Below are 25,055 nucleotides of genomic sequence, written 5' to 3'. Positions count from 1 at the left end.
GGTTTTTTTTTAAACTCAATAAGACCATCCACAGTAATTTAGAATATATACTTTCTAAAAGTGTGCTATTTAAATAAAGTCTGTTAATAAATGGCTGAAAGAAAAAGAGCCTAGGACAAGTATGTACAATCTTCTGCATAAAATGCCTAAAGCTACAACACATACACTTGACCATTTCTGAGACTTGGAATCTCAAGATCTGGCCCTACTATGAAAGGACAGTGCTATGTTTTGACGGTCTAAATTGGTATCTAAAGTAGACTCTTGACTTCAGTCCTCTGAATGGCATTTCACTTCTCTGCATTATCAGTTGGAGAGAAAACGGTTTTCAAGGAATATGAATAAGAAGGGAACAATGCCAAGTTTCTAAGCAGTTTCAAGCAGCAGCTATGGCTAGACTCCTGAATGTTGTTTTGTGAAACAAGTCCATTCATAAAGGAAATCACTACTCAGTTAAAGAAAACAATTTAAATCTTGCTTGTGTTTAAATATGGTGGACTATTTCCATTTCAGTTAGAACACTAAAAGAACATTGAAAGTTTCAGATTCTTTTTAGGAGGGAGGTTTTTGTGTTTCTGTTTTTTGTTTTTATCTTTGAACTGGAATGAACTAGTGGTATATCAAAAATGTTCTGAATAAGTGAATTTTCAAGACGAAGAAAGGAGTGTCTCTAGGGAAAAAAAGGCACAGCTCTAGAAGAAAACAAAAAAATCCAGATAAAACCACCTGCAGGAGTACTTCAAGATGGAAGATTAGACAGAATCTCATGGTCCCTCAAGAAGCAGAGAATGGCAAGACATGAACAAAGTTACAAGCTCATGCAATCACAGACAATCATGCAATAGGCAGCTAGATCAATGGTAGCCCTTTCTCTGCTTCACAGGCCACAAACATGACACACTGATCTACGCGAGCAGGTCACAATAGAGCAAAAGTCCTAACTCTAAAATGTTCCAGGAAGAACAGCAAGGTCAAAGGCACCGCTAGTGCCCGAGGTTTCTGCAATGGCAGGAAATGTGTTAATGAACTTGCAAGCAGCACACACCAGCTGCACTAAACCTACCTAGAGAAAGGCAATAAACCACAAACAGCAGCATATTAGACATTTAGATTTTGTCTCTAACCAATTCTTCTGCATAATCATGAATATCTCTTTAAAAGACAAAATTACATGCCTGAACTCCAGTTATGCACTAAGTGTAATTAAAAAAAAGGAAAGAGAAGTTTCCCATGATCCCCTACATAGTCAGGAATACTGAAACTGAATTAATGTCAGATAAATATAAAGACTATAAAGTAAACAAATGAACAGTGTCACTGCCTTTCAATACTCATTGGGTATGTCAACACAGATAAGGATCCATATCACAGATAGGAGGTTTTTCCTCATAGGAATTTCCTAATTCATCGTAAACTGTTTTGTGCAAACTTGATAAAGTAAAGTAATTCAAGCAAACTAGACTGTTGTTCCAGTCAACACTGTTCAGGTGGATAAGAAGCTTCCAGTTTCTAGTCTGCATTTGCTTTGATCAGGCCACTTACAATTTCTCTAACATGCCAGTCAAAAATTAAGACTCACAATGTTAAGGGTCAACAGGTTTACACAGCATTTGGATGATCTAAGCAATACCAAAATGGCTGTTATTGATCGGTCACTACCCCACCTGTTTGACTACAAAGTTTTAATCCTGAGTGTTAAATACAGATTTTCAGTAGAGGAGAATATTCCAGTATTAGGTAGAGGCCATATTTCTTTAATACACTGTACAGGAATTACTAACATGAATGGATGGGATTTTCTCAAATCAATAATGGAGTGTCCAAGAACTACATGATGTATAAAAAGCCTTATCTGTGAAGGAAGACTGAAAGAATTGTGATTAAAACAGAAGAGATTAACCTGAAATAGATACAAAATACTTATTAAGATACAGAAGAGTACTACAAAGAGGATACTGATCAGTTCAGTGAGAGAAAGTAAGAAATATTTACCTTAATTTGTAGCAAGAGAGAATTCAGTTTAATATCAGGAAAAGCCTTATTTACAAGAATCAAGTAAGCACTGCAACAGGTTTACTCAGGACATCACAAAAATCTTTAACACTGAAGAACTGTCAAGACCAAGTGTTTTTATCATGTTAAGGTACACCTTATTTTTCTCTAAGTTCAACCATGGCAAATCAAATGCCTTTGCAGAGCATAGTTTGAATTTCATAATAGTATATGGAACATGTCAACAAAATGGAGCTTTTCAACAGTTAATCAAGAGAGCTCATCATCACAAGCCTAATCTGCATTGCTCCAACAACAAACCTGATCTTTTTTTTGACAAATGTAAGCACAGGTTCAAGTTTATTATGATGGTTAGTTTAAATACTGACAAACACCTGAAATTTTCCAGGACCAAACTTCCCTGCAAACAGGAGCTTCTGTCCTGCCTTAAAACAGCTCAGACTATGGTTCCTAGACTAAGGAGGATATGCAGGCTGTCAGCATCATTGAGTAGTTACAGCTGACATCTCAACCCAAATACAATGTCTCCTTTTTAATGCAGACTTCCTAACAGTATTGCATGAAACACATCCATCACCAAACTACAAAAAACAATTTCAAATTTTCAGTGAACCGCCTAATAGCAAACATTTAAAAGCAGCTTCTAAACTTTTGCAGTCCTTGGTCTGTCAATGAAATTTTACCAATGCTGAGGTATTAAAAAAATGATAAAAAAAAGGTAGACAAATGCATTACACATAAGCATAAGCAATGTAACTATGTAGTTCAGTGATTACCATCAATGACTAGCTACCTCAGTTTTATAGAAAGCTATTTATTGTTCCAGTCATGTGTTTGCATATGATTAAAAATTTTGAAAATTGTAGTTGTGCCTTTGGGGGGGGGGGGGAGCAGAGAAACAAAATCAACATTATGTACATCTCATGACTCTTAGATACCGGGTATATGAATGACAAACTAAAGACAGGTATACTAACCCAAAATAAAAGGATTAAACAGTAGTTTAAATAATTATTTTTTCAACTGATTACAGAAATGATAGTTCATAGGAGGACATGTACAAAACTGGAGACATTCACAACAAGAAAATGGCTGGCAACACTTCCACAAGACTCTTCCTTTTATTGTCAACTGCAAGATGGCATTGCGCACTGCCAAGAGAGGGGATGTTTCTTACTGACACTGCAGCTTTCTTACCAATTAACATGGAAACTATAGTAAATCCAAACTCCTTTTCTCAATTAGTTAATAGTGTGAACTTGGAGTAATTTATTTGAAGCCTTGAGCTCTGAGGGACAGAGTGACATTAGTTTCACATTTGGAGTCAAAGGTGCAGTAGCTACAGTGTCAGAGCTTCTTATACCTTTCTCCTTACACAGAATAACTTTGTGCTGTGGAATCATATTGGTTTAGAGTAACAGTCAGTCTTTGGGGTAGAAAACACCTGGGCACCTCAAACTGAAAAGGTCTTTAGATGGATCAGCAGCAGTGTTTCCATGCTTGCCTATTAATAACATTGTCTGACAATTTCCATTATACACCATATAATCAAATCTGAGCATCCATATGCTTTGAGTTAAGATTTGGAAGTCTGCAGGGCAATGTAAACTTTAAGATAATGGGACCCATCTGCTATCCATGTAAAATCTGCCAAAATTAGTCAATTTTCCAGGCTTTTTCTTTTTCAAGTGGAGTCAAGGAGGAGAAGAATCTTGCACCTGCTTGGTACATGTTTTCTTTCCCTAGATGGAATGTTTTAACCCACAAGAAATTCTGTATTCCCAAATCTGCAGTTGCCCTTGATTTGAGACAAGGAAAGTGTAAAACAAAGATATTCTCCCCAGGTCTCCTGTGCAAGGTTCAAGCATCATGGAGTTATAAGTGGCATTGTGAAAATGAAGAACAGGAGCTTCATCTGCTAAAAGAAAAGTTACTGGGACTTCAGACTAGTCAAAAAGGGTAGAAAGAACCTAGAACTGGTAACTGTAGAGAACAGATGAGGTAGGAGTGATGTCTGCCACCTGAGAACTTGGCCAAAGAAAAAGATGAACTGTTTCTGGAAGGAGACAGAGACTAACAAAAAAGTGAGTGGAAATGAATCAACAAACTATGGACCTGAGACTGATTAGTGTCTTGATAAGCACCGAACATCAGCTCAGAGAGTGCTGTGAGAATGAATTAATTTGTGGCAAACACAGACACCACAACAGGGGAGGAGGTTAGAGAAGTGAAAACAGAAGGCATTACAGTCACACTGATGTGACTGTGCTTTAGACCAGAATGGGAAAAAAAGAACAAAACATGGTTAAACTGGTAATGCAGGAGCAGAAGATGTGGCAAGGGATGAATCATGAGGAACTGGCTATGCTCATTGCCATCTACCTTAGCCGACAGTCAGATTCCTGCAACTCCTCTACAGCTAATGCCAAGTATCTTCTCTGCAGCCCCAAGTGCTATCGACAGGGTGGATAACATTCCACCTCTAATAGCAATTTGGAATAATAGAATCACAGAGTCATTTGGGTTGGAAGGGACCTTAAAGATCATCTAGTTCCAAGCCCCTGCCATGGGGCCACACCAGACCATGTTGTTCAGAGCCTCACCCACTTGGCCTTTAGATGTTCAAGTGTGCACAGGATGCACAACAGATCAAGACCCTTTCTGATGGCTCATGTGAAGCTGATGTAAGATCACCTACAATGTCTCATAAGCTTATTTTAAAACAAACACAAGAACTACTAAGAGGCAGACTCTTTCAAACTAAGGCTACATGTGCAACTCTAAGTCCCTCCATGCCAGCCTTCCTCATGAGTCTGTTTTATGATGCAACATCCAATTAAATGGCCATGTCCTGGTTTTCCCAGTAGGATTCCTTCCTCATGCTAAGTACAAAACTGACTTCCTCTGGGAATGAGCAAGTGTTATGCTGTAAGAGATACTTGTTTCTAGGACTCTTGACTCCTCTCTTGCAAAGCTGTAGCAAATGAGTTCATGACCTGCAATAGTCACTAAAGCAATTCAACATTTCTTCAAAACAAAACAGAATATGAAAAACATTCCCACTTCTAATTTCATAGGACTTGACCGTGAATTTAGGCAAGTAGTTTAAGTCGAGCATTCATCTCACCTTTGTCTGCTTGTCTGGGTTTTTGTTTTGTTTTGTTTCCCAGATGCTGGACTTGGCAGCTATGCCATTAATATACAAGTATCGTGTGCTTAATACATAAAATGTAACATAAAATTCAAGGTGCTTTCCAGAAAGCATGAAAAAATTTAGGAGCCCTAGAAAAATATACCCTGCCTAAAACCCCTGCCCCAAACCCAACCCATACCCCAGATAAACAACAAAAAAATTGATAATTAGAGAACGTATTTTTTGAGGGCTGTGAGACTCAGTTTCCAGGTGCCTGTGCTACTAAATTCTCCTCTCAATTAGGTCTTACACACACCAGTTTATTGGTATTCCTGAAATACACATACATAGTGGTGGTGAGTACTCTAAGAAGCCTCAGAACTACAATTCAGCCCTCAAAACATTTTAAACAGTTCATAGCACCATAGTCCAGCCTTCCAGTCATGAAGGTCATGTAACAACTTTCCTCACCATACAACCAAGATTATTGCATGTGTTTATCACCTTTCACCTCTGAAATCTGTGCAAACAATGCTGGCCAAAGTCAGAGAAGAGCTCATACTAAGTCAGCCCTGGTTCATGCCAGAGATCCCCCACAAAAGACAATGCCTGAGGAACAGACACCAGAACTGGAGACATACAGAGAGCTTGTAAGGAGCTTGCTGTTCAAAGTGCAGCTATGAGTGGATTCACTAGCAGGCCTGCAGGACACAGGCTGCTTATCCCAATGCATGAAATAAGTGACCTTACACACTTCAGACAGGAAAACATGAAGAACAGTCTTCATGTATTTTAAGCAAGCACTGGTTCTGTGCTCACAATATTAATGGTTATGAATGACCTAACACTTTGATTTTGCTTTAAAAAAGTGAGAAAATGTCATTAAGTTCAATTTATGCATATGAAAATGAGTTAAGAAGAGCTTATCACTGCTATAAGTATTCACAGCAACACACTGGTACTCTTCTGCTAGAGATGTGCTGCCTCTCAGGGAGTTGTTTCTCATGCTTCTGTTCATTTGACTTTCCAGATGAGAACAATTTTACTTATTTCTGTTCATGAAATTTAAGTTTCTCACACAAAAATGATTAAAGAAAGACTTTGAGGATGTTAAATTGTTAACTGACATGTGAGTTATGACAGCCTATATAAATTTCTAAAGCATTCTTTGGGAACTGTTAAAACACATTTTCAACATTTGACAAAAATAGCTTTCAGACCAGTGATATTTGCTAAAATACAGGGAAATCTACTGCATTAATATTATGAAACGAAGAATCCAAACACAAGAATTCTTTGATATCTTAGACACAAAAATATGAGATTCTCCGTTTACAGCAAAAATCCAGTAGTCTGCCTTACACACCCTGTCTGCAACCTGATCAACGGAACTGCCGATCGGTCATATCAGGTCAGATCCCAGGGTCTGACAATTTCCTTTCCTATTCTCTCTTATTTTCCTGCAGAGATTTTCATAGCTCTGTAGAGAAAATGCATATGATGCTTTCTGATTCTAAAACATTTAATGAAACATTACACAAGCATTCAGAATGACAAGTTAAGTAACCTTAACTTAAAGCAGACCTTAAGCTACAGCACACCAAAAACTGTATTTGGCTTTTACAACAACAGGATTAATAATTTTAAAAACCAGATTTATAAATTGAGTGCTTTTCTAGGTCAGGACTAAGCTTTCAGTGATACTAAAGCATATTGCTCTAGCACTTATTTTCATTTGTCTTCTTCCACCCTCATGTGAGTTCACATTTTACTAAAGAAGCTCTGAGCTCTGAGACCTACAAATGAGTTCTCTGAAGTGGGGACTAATTTGCAGCTGCATAAACATACCTGCACTGCTTTTCCTACACTTCACCTCTTCACAGAAATTTCCCACGTTTCAAATAATAAAGGCAACCACGACACAATAGGGGAAACAGCTCTGGTGTTTAAAAATGGTTAAAAGAAAGACATTTAGGAACATAAACCAAGAGTCTTGTTTTTCCCTGTTTTTTTGTAAAAGGGAAGATACATTAGAAACAAAGACAAAACCTATTTTCTGTAGGAAATCTGTTAAAAATCGGTGGTGTGTTTGGATGGTTTGCTGTAAGTGCAGAAGATGGGTCAGTGCAGCCACTGGCTAAAACCCTTGCACTGAACCTTCATGGTGCCCGTGGAGAAGATATAACAGTGACCTAAATATATTAATTATTAGGTAATACTCTAATATCCTTGGTCATCAGCTCTCAGCATACCACGGTCAAGGTTCCTCATACCCTGTAAAACAACAACCAATCTTGTCTAAGAACTTTTTTTTCTGTTAGAAACTGACTATATAAAAAAACCGCTTGGATTAAAAATTAAAAGATCTAGTATTTTTTAATCCAGAGTTATTTTCTTTAAACACATTCTAAGAGAAAAGAATGCCTGCATTCATTCCAAGTCACATTAATAAAAACATTTAAGTAGAACAGATTTCCCTCACCCGGGATAAGTAATTGAGGATCACAAGGTCAGGAGTTCATGACTCAAATCCTCTTTTGGATGCAAAGACCAACATTTCATCATGTTTCCTTCTTAACTCCTTACTATTCCCTTATGGAATTCACAGTCTGAGCAAGAAAGAACTTTGGCTCTGATGAAAATAAATCTGTCCCATTAAAAAAATACACATTAACCCCAGCTATTAACTTGGAGGACTATTAGAAACTCCTCCTTTGCAAAATGACCATAAATTTTGGAATGATTTCGTCTTTATATAAATTACTACTTTTCTAAGTGACACCATGTGAGACTACAAAGATGAACCCGTCACAGTAGAAATGTATATCAAAGGTAATTTTATTTCCTATTGAAAAGGAATGTTAGCCACTACCAATACCATATGTTTATAATCTGACAACATAGCACTAAACCTATTATGTATTTATGCAGGGCCCTGAAAACACACACTGTTTCTGAAAATGCAAATTCCAGCTTTAATAATATTAATTTTCATATTATTTCCATAAGAGATTTCCAGCCACCTTTTAAGAGTATGGTGCAAGAATGGTACAAGAGAAATGTCCTTCATAAACAGAAAATTTACGATCATGCTGCTAACTGGACACGACTCCTAGACTTATTTTCAAAACTTGAATACAGTAATAGTACTAATAATAACTTTCTTCATGTAATTCATGGAAGGATACCACCCAAGTATCACATATTGTGCAAATGAACATTTATTATAGATTACAATACTAATTTGTGGCAGAACTGAAATATTCTTGAGTAGCCAGAAAGTCTTTGTTTCAGCTTAATCACAGACCAGCATTCCCAAATCATGGCATATGTCATGCAGCACAATGTAAGCTGGTTTTCTAGTTTAGCACAGGCTAGTGCCTTTCTTAGAGGCAGTTTTGATGCCCACCCCTCCTGACTGTGAGGCACCTCACAAAATACCCACTTACGAAATCCTGATGACTTACTGCCGTTTTTGGTTGTTCCTGCTGCATCCCCAGGCACTTACACACAGTCAAGAATTATTAATTACCAAAGCATTGGAATAACTTTGCTCCTAACAGCTCATCTTGAACTCTCTTAGGGAACTTGGGATAGAAAGCAAAGCATTTAAGAAAAGCTGTCTGAGGCAGTAGCTTCACAGGAGGGTTCTCAGCAGTCCTTAGTCACTACTGTTTGATGGGCTGCCTCGGGTCTCCCATGACCTTTTACAAATCTTCTTAATACCTATCCATACATACTATTCCCACCAAAGCTGTTGCAGTCCTTAAACCTTCAGTTTTGCATCATTGGTGCTGAGTGCTCCAGAATATAAAAATGGTTTCAGGATCTTCTTGCAACATTTAAGCTATTCTGATAATAAACCTACTTCCCCTTCAGCTTCAAGACTGCCTTTAAGCTCCCTAAGAATCATCATTGCCAGTTCTCTTGCAGCAGTAAATGCCAGAAGATCTTGGAGGTACAAATGAAACCTGGTTCTGGAAATCCACCTGAGGTGGGCTGTAATAGTAGAGAAAGCAAAGTAAAATGGTATGGGAGTGTATTTAAAAGAAGGGGGTGTACACACACACACACACAAACTAAAAAAAAAAGAACAACCTGGAGCTATGATAAGACACCACTAAGATTTCAAGAAAGTGCATTTAACTGTCATTAAGTCTGGAAGGGAAAACTGATCCACAGCCTGAATTCCCACAGTGCCGGTTACAGCACTACCCTTGTTACTAAAAACACACGCTGCTCAGCTGCACATGACAGGAGGAAGAAGTTGGGTAACACCACCTGCATTTACTGGCATGGATTTTAATGAAGAAAAGCACTATAAACCACATCTTTTTGCACGATCACAAACAGGCTTCAGCACATACTATTCTGCCAAAAGCCCTAAGTAAGGCAGGATTTCATCCGACTAGTTGATTAAAGAGATTAGTTCACTTAGTCACGTCATTAGAATGAGTGTCACATTTCTGGTGAGCACAAGAAAAGGCTCAGGCTATAGCAGAAAAAAGAGCTCACTTTACCAACACCAGTGAGGATGTTTTCTATTAACTACAGTGAATTCAAGGGTTGCCAACCAGGATTTTTAATCAACCATTTTTAGGCAGAAGAGATTTCTCCAGATAAAGTTCACCTCCTTCTCATTATGTGAAGAAATAGGAACAAAGCAATACCTTGGAAAAAAAGGCAAGACTGGCTTTCCCTGCTTTTAATATTACCTATGTTGCTCTCAGTTCACTGTCTCCCCTACCATCATTTTATTTACTGTGAATCCTGGGTTCTTGCAAGACCAAAAAAAAAGCAGCACCCCATCAACCAACCGAAGAAACACTGCTGTCTCCTACAGGCCCAGGTGCTCCTTGGACATCTTCCTCCTCTCCATCTCTCCTGGTCCCAGCCATCCATGTCAAATCTGGTCTTGGGGATTTTGTTACTGTTAGAACCCTACAATGAGAAATCAGTAAGGGGGAAATACTTCACAGCTACTACCCTGGTGAAGCTGGGTATAACAAATAATTGTAAAGGGGATTTTTATGTTTTAAATTGTATAATATCTACCTTATGAAGGCGTTTTTACTGAAGATTGACAAGTGTGGGAAGTGTGAATAGTGCAAGTGTTCACAAATTATAAGGATCCAAAAAAAGTTGAAATGCATGTGCTATAATATTGGGGAGAGGGGAAGAGAGTGGAGGTGTCAAAAAAAGAAAAGAGAAAGGAGGCATCTTCTGAAAAATTTACCCAGAAAAAATTAAAATGGTACCATTTCATCAGAGTTTCACATTTTACCAAACTGCACCTGCAGTGTTTTTTATGTCATTATTTGCGTGTACATTCTACAGACATCAACTCTTTAAAAATACTTTTTTGTAACAAGCACTAATAGCAACTTCATGATTACATAAGAAAAATACAGCATTCTCATAACACATATGCTTTATCTAAAAAATTTATCTGAGGTCCACAGCCATATAATCAATGTAAAAATTAATTCACCTACCTCATGCTTTCTTTAGGAAGTGAAAAATCTGAGGAAATTCTAAACAAACACCTATTATTATAAGAGATGACTCAACCTTAATGAGAAATACAACTAGACTGACTGCTTTAGTACTGTCATAACTGAAAAACACCAAAACACAATATTTTTAGGAATAGTGCATGTAATCCCCTAAACGGTAAAGCTTCTGTAAATTTAGACGGATTACTCAAATCATCCTTACAGCTGATTCTACTGATTTAGCTCACAGCCTCTTATGCTCTAATGCTGTAGTCTGTTCATGAGACTAACAAAATGGCTTACTAAACACTAATATTCCAACACAGGAGAAGGAGTGCCAAGGAAGCTGCAGAGTTCAGTAAACCCCTGCTCCACCTCCAGCAACGCACCATGTGGATTTGCAAAGGGCACTCTTGCAAAAAGGATTAGAAAGCACAGTCTGGAGCTGAGAAGTTCCTCTGTAGGAAAATTGAAATAATAAAAAAAAAAGAATAAAAAAGAAAACAGGATGATGGATGTTGGTTGTAAAAAACCCCAACAGACTAGCATGGAAGGATAGGGCTGCAAAAGCGAGATATTTTAACCTCTCCAATCCAGAAAAGAGACAAGCAGACTTGTAGGTATGTTCATGGTTTTAAAAAGACATTCTCTAAGATTTTTTTTCTTTGTAACAGACAAAGCTGTGCCTTAGAAAGACTCTTCAGTCAGGGGGGGTTTAGGAAACCTCTTTCTTCCACAAGGAACAGTCTCAAAAGTCTGGATGCAAGACAGACAAGTTAAGAACAGAAGTTTATAGATCCAAAATTTTAACTTGGAGAATTGACCAATCTCCCCTGGAACCAAATGGATGACTGGAGCTCATGAGGGAATGATTAACAAGAAGGAAGGGGAAAGGACATGAGCTCAGTGACTGTGACACAGATAACCTAAAACAGATTCCTTAATGTTAGTCTGTATTTTTTTTTGCCCTTCAGTAATGATGCAGCTAGAGGGCCTCTTATGGATTTTCACTATATTTTTAAACAGAAAACAGTTTGCTGCACCCAGTATGTTTACACATATACATCTTTTATGCATATACAAACAGAATTTATCAGTGCTATAGACAAAAAACTACTCCAGTTTGAATCACTCCCATCTAATAAAAATATTTTAATTTCTTAAAGTCCTGACTTATGCCTCAAAGAATCTTAAAGACACAGAAGACCGTATGTTTACAAAGAGATTTCAAAATAGACCCAAAGCCTTTGTTTACTCATAAACTCATCCTTTCCACAGGAATATCCTAAGAAAGTGATAGAGATCTTTATGCAGATGGTGTCAAATGGGTAGAGGTAAACATTTTCTACTTAGTGACAGACATGCTGCATGCAGATGCACCTACAAAACTCTAAAACAGCTGAACAGCAGAGGGAAGGTTCAACAGATTCCCTCTCCATGAAAGGTGGTATCAGAAAGGAGAGTAAGTTAAAAAATTTATTTTTGGACACAGGGAGATTAAAGTATCCATATTCACTTTATTGTATACTTTGTTACTATTTAGTAACAAAGCAGGGAACCATTGCATTTGCCCTTAACTGTTCAGTAATGTACTCTATAAGCCACGGAAGACATAACATCATGTGCCAATTAATATGGATTTGCTTATTAAGTCTGGGAAATAAATCTTGCCAATCTCAGCTGCCAATATTTTGTACAGAAATCTTTTTGACTCCACCCATGAGCAATATTAGTCTTTGAATGTTGCCAATATCACTGAAACATCATGGTTTGGAAACCACAAAGTTTTAAATGCAAAATATGTAACAGCTAAAGCAACCAGCCTGGTTCTTAAGCAATTACTCTTTGTGTAGCATACACCTACAGTACTTGGGAATTATTTTTTATATGATCCATGTTATAAATACTGAGAATCAGTGTCATCCAACAATTAGCAGTTACTTATGTAGCACAATCTTAACATAAAAGTACCAAAGGGCAATAAAGTCACATTTTGAGGTAAGCTAGTCACCAGAAGTAAGTAATTTCATATAGAAGGCTGAAGTGCTTTGGCCCATCTGCAGAAACCACACAGGTTCCAAAGACTATACAGACACAAGTACCTATGAGTGACTGCAGCAATTACATCTTATTTTCTGCACCTTTCAATTTTTCATGCAACATCAAACATGCATGAAAACTCCCAGTATTTGATAAATGCACAGACTGCTGGCCTAGTTTTAATGAATGCACAAGTGCACACCATTCCCTTTCACCCCAACTACAAAGCAGCAGCCTCTTTTACGAAATAAGTAACCCATTTCAGTGTACCTACCAAGCTGCTTCACAGAGAAGTGAATTCCCCCAAAATCTAAGAACTACTTACTCTTCTGAATTCCTACATCTTGTCAGTTCCCCTCTGAATTTTCAGTCTAGGACACTGCATGCCAGATATTCCTTGGCATCTTCTATTACCAGCTCTGTTCTTGAATACAAACCTAGGTTGCCCTGCAGGTAGAATCCTACTTTTCCAAAATTCTCAGCAAAAAAAGAAAAGAGAAAAAAACCCCAAAACCACAAACAAACAACCTACACAAAGAAAAACAAAACCCAACATCAAATAATTCCCCCTTCTCTGATCATACAGAAAAAACTAGCCACATTCTTGCATTCTTTAAAAGGTGGTTCAGCTTTTGCAATCGATGGGGTTGTAGAAGGAAAGCAATGCCCTGACCACAAAACACACAAAACCTTATTTACACAACAGTTTGCCCATTTCCAACTATACTGACTGGTGTAATATATGTTCTCTTCCCGCTGACTTGTTTTACTCTGCGTAATTAACATGGTGAACAACAGAAAAGAATATCCATCTTGGTCACCAAGAAAGAAAGAGTACTTTATTTGTACTCTGTTCTAGAACCACACTGCATCAAATAGTGCTTTTTCAGCAGTGAAGGTCAGTAGACTGTATTGTATCTCTATGTACATGAAAGGGAAATCCCACCATTAACACTTACAACACAAGTAGTGATTTGGGGAATGGAAGTTCGTAAATCTACCACATTTAACGACATCAACCAGGACTATTGAGCTTAAAAAATTTCTTTGAACATGACAGTGGCAAGAAGGCAAAATAAGTATTACGAAAACGGTAAGGAGATCTGCCAAGTTGTTGAATAACACTGTGTTTTAAGATCTAACACTGTGATTTTCTGGAGAATTGCTGGCTTAGATCTTAAACTTGCACAACTGCAAACAAAAAGCTGCACACATCAGCCTGTCCTCTTCAGGATGCATCAGCCTGAGCTAATACACAAGTTATGTCATATTAGAAAGTACACTCCTGTTCTAGTTGAGTTGGGCTTGATGGTCCTTGTAGGACCAACATGAATATGGAGAATGTACAAAATTTTCCCCTAGTATTTTAAAGCTCTTTATGGAACAAAGAGAGAAAAATCCTTCTCTTGGTTCTCATACAGTAACAATTTACCTTGGTCCTGTAACTAATTCTGCAGAGATTTCCATCTTGAGCTCTCAAATTTATTTGAAAAAAAAAAAGACTTCAAACAACTACAATAAAGACTCATGGGTAAAGCAGAAGATGTCTAGAGGCACAGCAAGCTATCCTTTCTATTTTTTTTAACCTTTTAAATGTATCCTATCCTAAGCAGTTCAGGAAGGTAGAGACATTAAATTGGCATTTTAGACCACTTCCAAAATACAGGAAATAACTTGTAACGTGAAAGGGGGTGAGACAAAAATGCAAAGACTTCTAATCCCACCTGTATTATTATGACGTTATTAGTTATAAGTGTCCTCGGAACAATCAAAGCTTTATGAACTCATCACTGCCTGTCGAACTCTTGACATAAATATTTAAATATTTCTGATCCATCTCCCACTTCTTGAGTCTTCTAACTGGAATACAGTGCAGACAGAGCATATTTTCATCTTTACTTGCGTGAGTGATACCTGAACTATTTTTAAACCAATTAAGTTCAGATACAGAAGCAGTCCTGCAAAAAGTGTACACAGACTACATTTACCCATTTTCCATGTAAACTGTTGTTTGCTTTCCTATGTTATTTCCCTTGGTACTTCAACAGTATTGGCTTCAATGTTAATAGTTTGATATATGATGACAGCTTCACAGTAAACCAATGAAACACAGAAGACAGAACAAGGAACTGGCAACTTTGGTCAGGGCAATATCTCAAAAAACTGATGTGTGATTCTGAGGTCAGGAGATGACATGAAATGAACCCATCCCTGTGCTGGTTTACAAACCAACATTACTATCCTGAAATCACTGTTCACTCACATATGAACAAATAAGACTAATGCAAGAGAAATTTGACTGCCTATGATCAAATCAAGAGAAGATACTTTGGAAAACGCTGTTTCAGATACCGAAATGTAGTTCTGTCTTCTTTAATTAGCACAGTACTAAATAAGCAGCCAACTTTTCAATGTATTAGTGATTGCTCTTTTCAGTTATTGGGTTATCAGTACCTTATTACTAACATTTGGCATTTATTTATTTGCCTGGTGTTGATAGGTTTCACTGAATACCTGACCTACAAATTTGAAAAATTACATCTCTATTGATCACTGAAGCTGATACTGTCTCCCTGCTTCCAACTGGTGTACTTCAGACAGACCCTGACTTCATCAGCAAATTTAGGGAAGGCTATGGTGGTGCAGTGCCTAGAACAAGAGTCCTGGCATCTGAGCTGTGGTTAACAAAAAACCCTCACCATTCAACAGCTACAACAGTCTTTGGATAACATTTTGGACAACTAAAACTCTAACCCTATCCTGTAAGTTTTCTCAACAGCTGAGGATCTTCACAAACGCTACCTCTACCTACTGGTGTAGGGTTGGGGAGGAAGAGACGAAATATTTCTCCCAACTAAATGGCTCTCAGTGGTTGATACAAACTGAAATCACAGATGTTGAAGTTTTAACCACCCGTTTTTGAGCTGCTTCACTGGAAACAAAATCTAAACATATAAGTACGAGCACATTAATTTTAAGTGTAGTTGAAACCTAGCTCAGCTGCAATAGGCTGGCTCCCTTTCTCTTGGCGTGTGCTGCCACCACGAGGATCAAGGACAAAACGCAAAGAATACAGGAATTCCTCAAGACACCTCATGAAGAGTAACACTCAACTGCAAAACTTTTCTCTGGTCAGTCCCACTTCAGGGGACCACCTGCCAGACTATTGCTCCTAGTCCGCTCTGAAAGCCTTGAAAGGGTGAAAGTAGGGAGAAGTCAGTGACAAGTCAAGCAGGGAAACTGGCTAAGGATGTTCTATGCTGAGAGTATACAGCCAAGATTCCACACCGCTCTCATCCCTCCTGCCATACTTATACTTTATTTTATACATCTACGTTTTACTGAAAAAGAAGGCCTCCTTCTAATCATCTTACTAGTCCACACAACCATAAAACTTTCGTAAAGAGTTCAGTATCCCTAATGACAGTAGTACTACTTCATTAACACCACAACATTAAAGTGCCATGCGTGCTGTTTTGATAAACAAATCTATTCACAAAGGTACAACAACAACAACAAAAAAGTCTCGAGTAACTGATTATTCAGTTTGCTCCAAATATAACAAAAGAATCACATCTTACTTTTTTAAATCAGAACATCAATGCACTGGTAATTTTACGGATTACCAGGGCAGACAGACTTCTCTCTTGGTAGGAGAACAAGTCTGCATCTGAACACTAATTATAGTGGTGGTAAAATGATATACACAAAACTGTAGTAGTCAAGGATGTATTCTCCCTTGAGGAGAAAAATAACTTGTAATGGAAATATTCATTCACTCAAAACAAGACCAAGGCAGATCACTGCTTTCCCAGCATCTCTAGGGAAACATGACACCCCCTTATGTATTTGTATTTGAGGATCAGTTATAATATGCTATCCCTTCTGCATCAGAAAACAAAAAAGTTTCTCAGCTTTACTTCTCAAAACTTGACATCCCTTTTTCAGTTTGAGTTACTTCTGTCTCAAAAGTTAAGGCAAAACCATGTTTAAAGAAAACTCTTCAGGGAGATTTCATGAAGTTAGGAACATACTCCACTACACTGAAGATCTGCAAGTGTTTTAGTTATGATTATCGAGTTTCAAATGACTGATGTCTGCAGTTAATATGCACATCAGTACTGCAAATGTGAAATTGTACTGCTCAAACACAAAGACAGAAACCTACAGGAACACTTGTACTCAAGCCTTCCTCAAGCTCAACACACTTACAGAAGAGTAAATCCTGCAAAGCACACAAGGAGAAACAATGACCAAGAGAGGGGAAAGTGAACACACAGTGTTTTGTGTGGCCTTTGAATGGCTCAAAAAGCCAGTGTGAAGCTTCATTTCTTCCCAAGATAATAATCTCTGCATAACAAAACTGCTTAGGTGAGCTCCACACCCAAAAGAGAGTGTACTTCTTGAAAACCAACAGGACTGTTTCACAGCTTGATGAACAGCTGATGGGAGAAAATCCCCTGAACCTACACAGCAATCACATCAGAAACTACCTAACCTCGGTCCTTCCTCCTTTTCTGCAGGGCAGTGACAGGCGTAAGGCATTACACATACAAAGCCATGTGTCCTGAAAAGTAATGTGATCACACCTACCACATGCCGGCTACCACATCCTGTGTTTACTGCAACACAAAATTTAACAGATGAAAATCTCTCCATCTCTAAAGAATGGATAATTCCTTCAATGAATTCCCTCACTTGTGATGGTATGAGGTTCAAATCAGGGTATCAGAAGGGAAGTTCAGGCACCAGCCACCAGAAGGGTCTGTTTGCTTGATCAACTAACTTTCTAGATGAGTAACGGTGATCTCACCTATGTGTCTGATGCATTCAGCAACCCAAAAATCAGAGGAAAGCCCAAAACATGAAGGTGAACAGCTTGCAAAAGAGGAATAAGATGCACTTTGAATCAACACCAATCTTGTCTAAGAAGACAACGTTGGTTAGACATACTGCTTCATAAAAACAGAGTAAGGCAGTTATAAATCTGAATAACACTGGATACTTCCACCATTCCACGCATTTCCACTAAGTCAAGGACACTGTCCTAGTTACTGTGGCTGGGACCAGCTTATCACTGTGTAGGTGTACCCAAAACTGTGTATTCTACACTCTCTTTGTCATTTCTGCTCAACTGTTAATAATGGATCATTTGCAGCAGCTGCTCAGGGCACATCTGACCCTTCAGGCTACAAGCTGGGGGTTAGAGAACTCTGGGAGACAGAAGAGTGTTTCTGTCTTCACACCAATGACTCAGGTGTGATAACTCCCCTCTGGGGAGTCATTAGCACCTTCACATCCAGCCTGAGGGGTCATGTCTGCTACTGGGCCATTAAAGAGTCTAAAAACATCCCATGACTCACAGAGTTAAATCAGTCATTATGAAACTCCCTGCCCTGGGGGAAGGTATTGGGCATTCTGACCTGAACCTGAGCCTATATAATTTTTGGGACTTGGGGTGCCACTTGTTGGATCAAGGAGGACCAGAATCTTGACAGGACTGCAACTGTCACTGCCACTCTCGACCAAACTGTGACCATCATCCTCATCAACAGGTTTTCCTCTCCTTTCACTTTGTACTCAGGGTAATCACATGGTGCTTAGCACAACGGTTTGTTTGTGCCCAGGGTGCTGGGTTATGCCTCTGGCTTTTGTGGGTTAAACTCAATTTTCTCTGTATCATTGTATTTATTGTAATCTTTTTAAGTAAGTGGTAACTGTGACTTGTAATCTCTCTTGAGCCGGGTTCAGTTCTCCTTTGTTTACCTTTAAACCAGCACAGTCAGTCACCCACATTTCTTCTTTCCCATATGGCTTCAGGAACAGCAGTTGTAGAAAACAAGAGGGGTACATGAATTGCCTTTAAAGCTACTAATGTCTTCAGTATCTATATTTAAGGAGAAAAGATTCTCTTTAAAACAGGTTGCTAAAAATGGTCAAGTTGGAGAAACTGTGAGACAGGAAGGAAGTGAATTGCATTACTGTTATCTGCTACCCAAACAACTAATATAATTTCACAATCAATACGGAAGTGTATGCATTTCTTCTGAAATGTGGTGTAAACTGGAGGGGTGTATGGTGTGAGAGGGAAATTGAAGAAAAGGAAAACAAAAGCTATTTGACAAATATCTTCGGAGTTGCTGTTTCCATGTCTACAGCTGACCAGTTACCATCACTGAACTACAAAGCCTGAATGCAACCTGTAGAATACAACTCCACCAAGGCTATCCACAGTGGTCTTTGCAATTACTGTTTTAGTGGCAACAGGTTTATCTGTGACTTGGGCTGTTGATAGAAGCAATCTTCCTCACAGGTTGTCACAGAATAGCTCAAGAAATATTTAAGGAGTTAACAGTCAATATGTGAGTGCTACACAGTGAAATACTATCAGACACAGGGTCCTAGACACATGCCTTCACATTCTGGGACCTATGAATATTGCATCATTTTTTCTAGGGGAAGTCCACGGCATTCTATCATCTGCATATACTGTAATATGGCGTGATGTATTAGTGCCAATCCAGTGCACCTCATTCCATCAAAGTGCTCTTTTTCATTTGGCCTTCCAAAACAACTCCCAATCGTTAATAGGGAGAACGTCTTGCAGAACTTTTAACTTACCTCAGAAAATGATCAAAAATGCAAGAGCCTGAAAAATAAACACCTATAAACTAAAGCCAACTTTGGCACATTCTTATTCTTAGGCAAGACGGAGAAACTAATAAAGAACACCTACTAAGTCATGTGAATGTTTCAATTCTTTATTAAAGAACCATCAGGAAGCTGAGAATTTACTTCAGTGTGAAATAAAAACAGTGGGTACTATTACAAAAATGCTAGACTAGACTCTGCCTTGTTCAGAAGTTTCATCAGAATACGGTATTTCATGAGCTGATCTTGAAATTAACTACCATGCACCCCCTGTGTTTAAAAAAAATAAACATCCATGCTGCCTTTATAATAACATCAACACGAGTTTTCTTTTCAAGTTTACTTCCAAGTCACCAAATTGCAAACCTAGCATTAACAGTTTTAATTATGCTGTGAGATACGGCATGGCAGTTTAGCTACAGAATCCTGCTTCCTTCAGGGCAAAGCAAACCATGAGTAAAGAGCAAATAGAGGTGACACAGTGCTACCTACCAACTGGCGAAACTGGTGTAAAGAAAGACATTTAGCACAGCAAAGAGGCTGTTACAGTTTTCTTGAAGAAATAGGAACTGTATGTCTTTTTGGCCACAGAGAAATTTACCTGAACTAGCAGGTAAGTGAGAACACAGGCAGAAAAAGCTTCGAGTGCTACCACAGAAGTCTTTTGGCGCCTTAATGATGCAGGCCTTCCACTCCAGCTGCAGTCACATCACAGCTTCTTTTTGACTACACATCTGCTCAGATAATAATTCAAATTCTGCCTAAATTTATTTCCATATTTGCAGAAAAGTCATTGAATTTCATTCCTAATTCCTCTGGCTTTTTAAGAGCAACCAGCAATACCCAGAAATCACAACAGTCTGTGATTCAGTTATTTCTGAATTACTGATATGGTTTATCCAACACTGACCTCACCTTAGATAAGATCCCACAGGATTCATTAGTTCTGGCATAGTGCCACAGATACAAGACAAGCACTGGGCAACAGAATAGATGTGAAATCTAAAATAATAAGATAAAATTGCATCATGTTTTGAATGGGTTTTGGATCCCAGTTCATTCAAAAAAAAAAGAATGCAAGATTTCCAGTCTACACTGTTATGAAGGCCACTGATGAGATGTTCAATTACTTGTACTGCTCACAGAAACATTTGTGTTGTTTTTACAGTCACACATTTTCTAAGGAAAAAAGGCAGACCTAATATTTATATAGAAGGTCTATGCTAAAAATTGTTCCGCTACATGAACAGTTCTATCCCCAGTGGTAAATCAAAGTGGTAAGTACTGTGAAGAAGCTCGACTCTACAAGAAAATCCCAGTAACAGCCAATTCATTAACTAGTAATCTGCTTCAGCTTGGGGTAAATCAGATTACTGACTGCAAGAACGAGCTGTTTCTTCCTTCTTTGTCCATGCATTCTTGTCATGCATTAGCAAGGAGCAGGGATAAAGTTTTCTCTCACAGGAATATGTCTGTCCCTCTGTCAGAGACCTTTGCTTGGTGCAGTGAGGGACTCTTATTATTCTTTGTTTATCCTCTTGCTCCCAAAGCTGGTCAGATGGAGACTTTTCAGTTCTCAAAATCTGCAGTAGCAATGCAGTCTGATCATCTTTACAACATGGGGCAGTTATCCCAACATGGCATGCTGCTGCCAAGACACCCTCCACTATAGTGCCTCTCATGCTTATCTGAAGTGAGATGAAGGGATATCAACAGCTGCCACAAGTCATCATTTTTCACTGGACTAGAAATGGACATCACACCCAGGAAAGCCAGGAACAGCATACTTCTAGGACTTGAAGACCTTCTCATGATGTGAAGACAGGGAACCTGTCTGACCAGTATCTGAGTGGCCCAGATCATTAGGCTGGCATTGGGATATAAAAGTTCAGTATCTTCACAGCTGAGTTTTCACATCTTGTATGCGTAGCCATCAGAGGAGGCCATACAGCTGCAGCATTATTGTTATGCTTCCCCACTTCCAAGACTATTTAATTGGAGAAGCTGTTTTCAGAAATTCTAGTAAACGTAACAAAATAATTTGGACACCTAAGGTAGTAGCTTCTTGTAACAGGTCTCTTAAATAATTTTAGAAGTAGACCAGGCTGTAGACATCTAAACTAATAATTGAAAATTAGGTATATAAATTTGGACATGATCCACTTCTACTTAGATTTTCCACCTGAACAAGAGGAACCATATCCTTGGGAAAATCCACACAAGACACTAAAAGACTTCTGTATACAGTGCAAGAATTAGTCCACAAAAAAAAAAAAAAAAAAGGATGACATGCAGTCAACGAGTCATTAATTTGCTATTATTTATTCTATACTGTATATACTGCAAGGCAGGCACAGACCTATGAGGAATGCAGAAAGGAAGCACAGACAGTAATTTAATCAAAGACAACAGAACACATGTTGAAATAAAGCATATGTCCCAAAGTTTGAACAGATACCCTTCATGCTGGAATGCCTAATTTTTACATGTGTATTTGACAGTTTGACTAAAGTTGGAAGAAGCAAACCCTGCGGATTGCTATTGTTGAGTCTTCCTAATGATTTTTATTGTATGGCACTACTCAGCTGATTTTCTTATGTTTTAACCTCTCAGCCTGAAGTTTTCCGTGATGAATACCAATGGACATTTATGATCAGAAAGGAAAATTAAGAAAACAAGCAAGTGCTTCTGTCAATATTTTAAGTAGCCTGCTGCTTTGATATCTACTTGTCATAATTTCAAAGTCTTTCATGGAATTTTTTTGTTTTTGTTTTTGTCCCTGGTCAACACAGCAGTTTGGGTGTTGGAAGCCAGAACAAGATGGCTTGTTGAAGCCCAGCTCTCTCACTACCTGTTCCTGGAGCCAGCTGTCTAAAGCCTAAACAAAGGGATGCCTGATGGTTTTGCATTTCAGTGTGATGGCTGGGGAGAGGACTGGGAGAGGTGTCCTCCTTTTTCTGAGGGGAGGACCCCACTTTTTCCCTGGCTTAGGAGGTGGTGAGAAAGAGGTTTCTCAGTGCTCAGTTGTTGGGTTTTTTTTTGCAGGTACACTTTTGTCCTCTGTGTGCTTGGGTGCCCAGCAGCTGCTTGCTGGGCTGATGGCAGCACTGAAAGGGGGCTCCTGGCTCACCCTCCAACTCTGTACGCGCTGTGCCGTTCTTCTGAGAGCAAACCCACCATTGCCTGCATTCACTACCGAGTCATCAAGGGGCCGGTGCCGCCTGCAGAGAAGATGCTAACCACCCCTGCCAACACTTTCGGACAAAAGACAGCGGGAGGGTCCTTGCACTGCCCACGGGAAAGGTTCCAGCCCGGCCCTGTGCCCACCATTCCCAGGTGAGCTCTGGGATCGGCACCGCTCCCTTGGCGGTGCCTTTGCCTCGCTGGGGCCCGACAGCGCCCCTGCTGTCTGCAAATACAACTGCACAGAGATGGGACTGGATTTGTTTGAAAGTTTTGGTTATGGTGTTGCTGTTTGCTCTGTTCTGTCTTTGGTTATACATAAATATATACATATTTGTAATAAAGAACTGCTATCCTCTTCTCTACATTTTCTGATTAAAGTCTCTTGAAAGGCTGTAGTAGTTTGAGGAGAGACCCCTATTCCAGTCCAGAAGAATTCCTCACTTCCCTTGACAGACATTAGTTTCTTTTTAAGACTAAGACGCTACCTTATTTTTTTCAGCATCCTACCATGACTCAGGGGTTGCATATTGCATTTCACAGACTTTATGAAAGAAATTGCATTTTCAGTTTTAAGGCTCAGAATGAAATTGCCCTTAAAAAATGTAAAATTAACTCAAATAAAATACACAAATTAATTATTACTATCACTTAAATGCATATCCAAGGACTGAATTAGGTACCGAGTGTTATAAATACCACTAAAATAAAAATAAAGAATATTGTTCTTGAAAGAATATTCAGACTGTGAACACAACACTTCTGTGTGCCTTTGTCAATGCCGTCCATCTGACTCTAAGTGAAGTTGGAAGAAGATGAAACCACTCGGTACTTCTGAAGCACTTTTGAAGACATGTATCATAATCAAGCTGAAAAATCAGACATTCAAGAAAATAGTTTTCTGCCATGCCTCTGGGACTCAGCTCCCTCTTCCAACTTGTGCAGTAAATTCCAGACTGATGACACTGCAGAATGAAGTTCACACTTGGGATTCCTGCAGTCACAGCAAGACTTACTGTGCTGTCAATGCAAGCATGTGTTTTACATACTTGTACATTACACCAAGTTAGAATTTCAGATCTTTATATACTACAGCAAAATCAGTAACACAACTGCCCCTATACCTAAAAGTCATTTTTACTCCTCCACAGTTTATGCTCACAATCTATTTTGGAAATTTGATTAAAAGAAAATGCATGTTTTCTCCACAGGAAGGGTCCCTGTGTGGAGAGTTAATTAAAGTACTAGAAGACCTGCTTCCAGTTAGAGCATTTATCAGAACACCTACAGAGGAAGCCCACACAGGAAGGGCTGTCCTTTTAAATGTTAAATACACCGTCAACCTCAGATGGGGGTCTATAAAGATTTTTCCAGCCATCTGAGGCTCTGAAAAAAATATATACACCTCAGAATCAAAACCCAGACTGTTTATTATGGGATGACAGACTCAGTCAAGTACTTTGTAAATTGAGATAATTGTTAGTGCACATTTAGCATGAAATAAAGAATAAGAATACCCCAATGTGTTCACAGACATCTAATTCTTCAGTCAAATACCTATTAATAAAGAGGAGGACTATGAAGGTAAGAACTTCTCCTTTATGTTAGTAAAAGGTTAGAATAAGAGTTGATTTCCAGCATGTAACACACACAACAATTCTGACAATAAGCAGTTTTTAACAGATGTTACCCCTCCTAACTGCTATAAAAATTCCCCCAAAAAACAGCCACTGAACAGCTGACCCAAAATAAATGTGTTAATTTATGAAGTATTTGGATTTAAGAGTTTTAAATTTTGAGTTAGGCTCTTTTGTCCTAAAGATTGTTTCAAAACCTGAGTGATAAGTAACTTTCCAGCCTTAAACAAAGAAGGCAAAAAGTAACAAGAGTCAGCTGATTTGAAAGACAGAGTTCATAAAAGGTCCAAGCAACTGCTTGTAAGATCTAACATAGTACAGAGGACACTTCTGGACTACAGCCACTAAAAAAATAAAAGAAAACAAGAAAACACAACATCATGAGATAATCTTTTTCTTCTGTGCTGGTCTGTAGTAGCAGTAAACATTCAATTGGCTTAACATTTCATTTTGATAAAGCACCTTTCAGCTTGTTGAAACTATCAATTTAAATGAGCAGTTTATTTCTTTTTTAAGAAAAGGAGGGGGAAGGGGACAGTTTCAACCACCCAAAGCCCAGACTATACTCTATAGAGATGAACAGGTCCAAGCAAAATACTGCTGTTTCCAAAGTATCTCAAGTTAATAAAATTAATTTTTTTGCAAGAAAGTATAACAGCACCATGCTCTTCTACACCATACTAGGCATGGTTAACCAGCCTCATTGTTTAACAAAAACATTCACCCAGAAATGTCAGGGTACACTCTTTACCTTGAAACAGTAACAAAAAATACCGCCCTGTGCGTCAACACAAGTTAATCCTTTAAAAAGAGATTCTTGCCATCTTTCTTCACAACGTTATCTAAATAGTTCTTTCCTTAATATTTACAGGAGAACTCCTGACAGGAAGGATCCACACATGT

General features: G+C 38.5%; 1 protein-coding gene across 2 annotated transcripts in view; it reads right to left on the bottom strand.

The window, feature by feature from the left end:
- The window catches only part of GNAL (G protein subunit alpha L), a 187,589-nt gene that overhangs the window by 149,842 nt on the left and 12,692 nt on the right, over window positions 1-25,055 (bottom strand). The window contains exon 1 of one of the 2 annotated variants that reach the window (XM_071554841.1): window positions 9,964-9,982. The exons of the other annotated variant lie outside the window; for it this stretch is intronic. The gene's annotated coding sequence lies outside the window, so the exon portion shown is untranslated. Of the gene's footprint in view, window positions 1-9,963; window positions 9,983-25,055 lie in introns of those variants that run through there. 2 annotated transcript variants of the gene reach the window in all.

Source organism: Pithys albifrons, chromosome 4 (genome assembly GCF_047495875.1).
Source record: "Pithys albifrons albifrons isolate INPA30051 chromosome 4, PitAlb_v1, whole genome shotgun sequence".
In the NCBI taxonomy this organism is placed as follows: Eukaryota; Metazoa; Chordata; class Aves; order Passeriformes; family Thamnophilidae; genus Pithys; species Pithys albifrons.
This window is presented reverse-complemented; position numbering and strand designations above follow the sequence as displayed.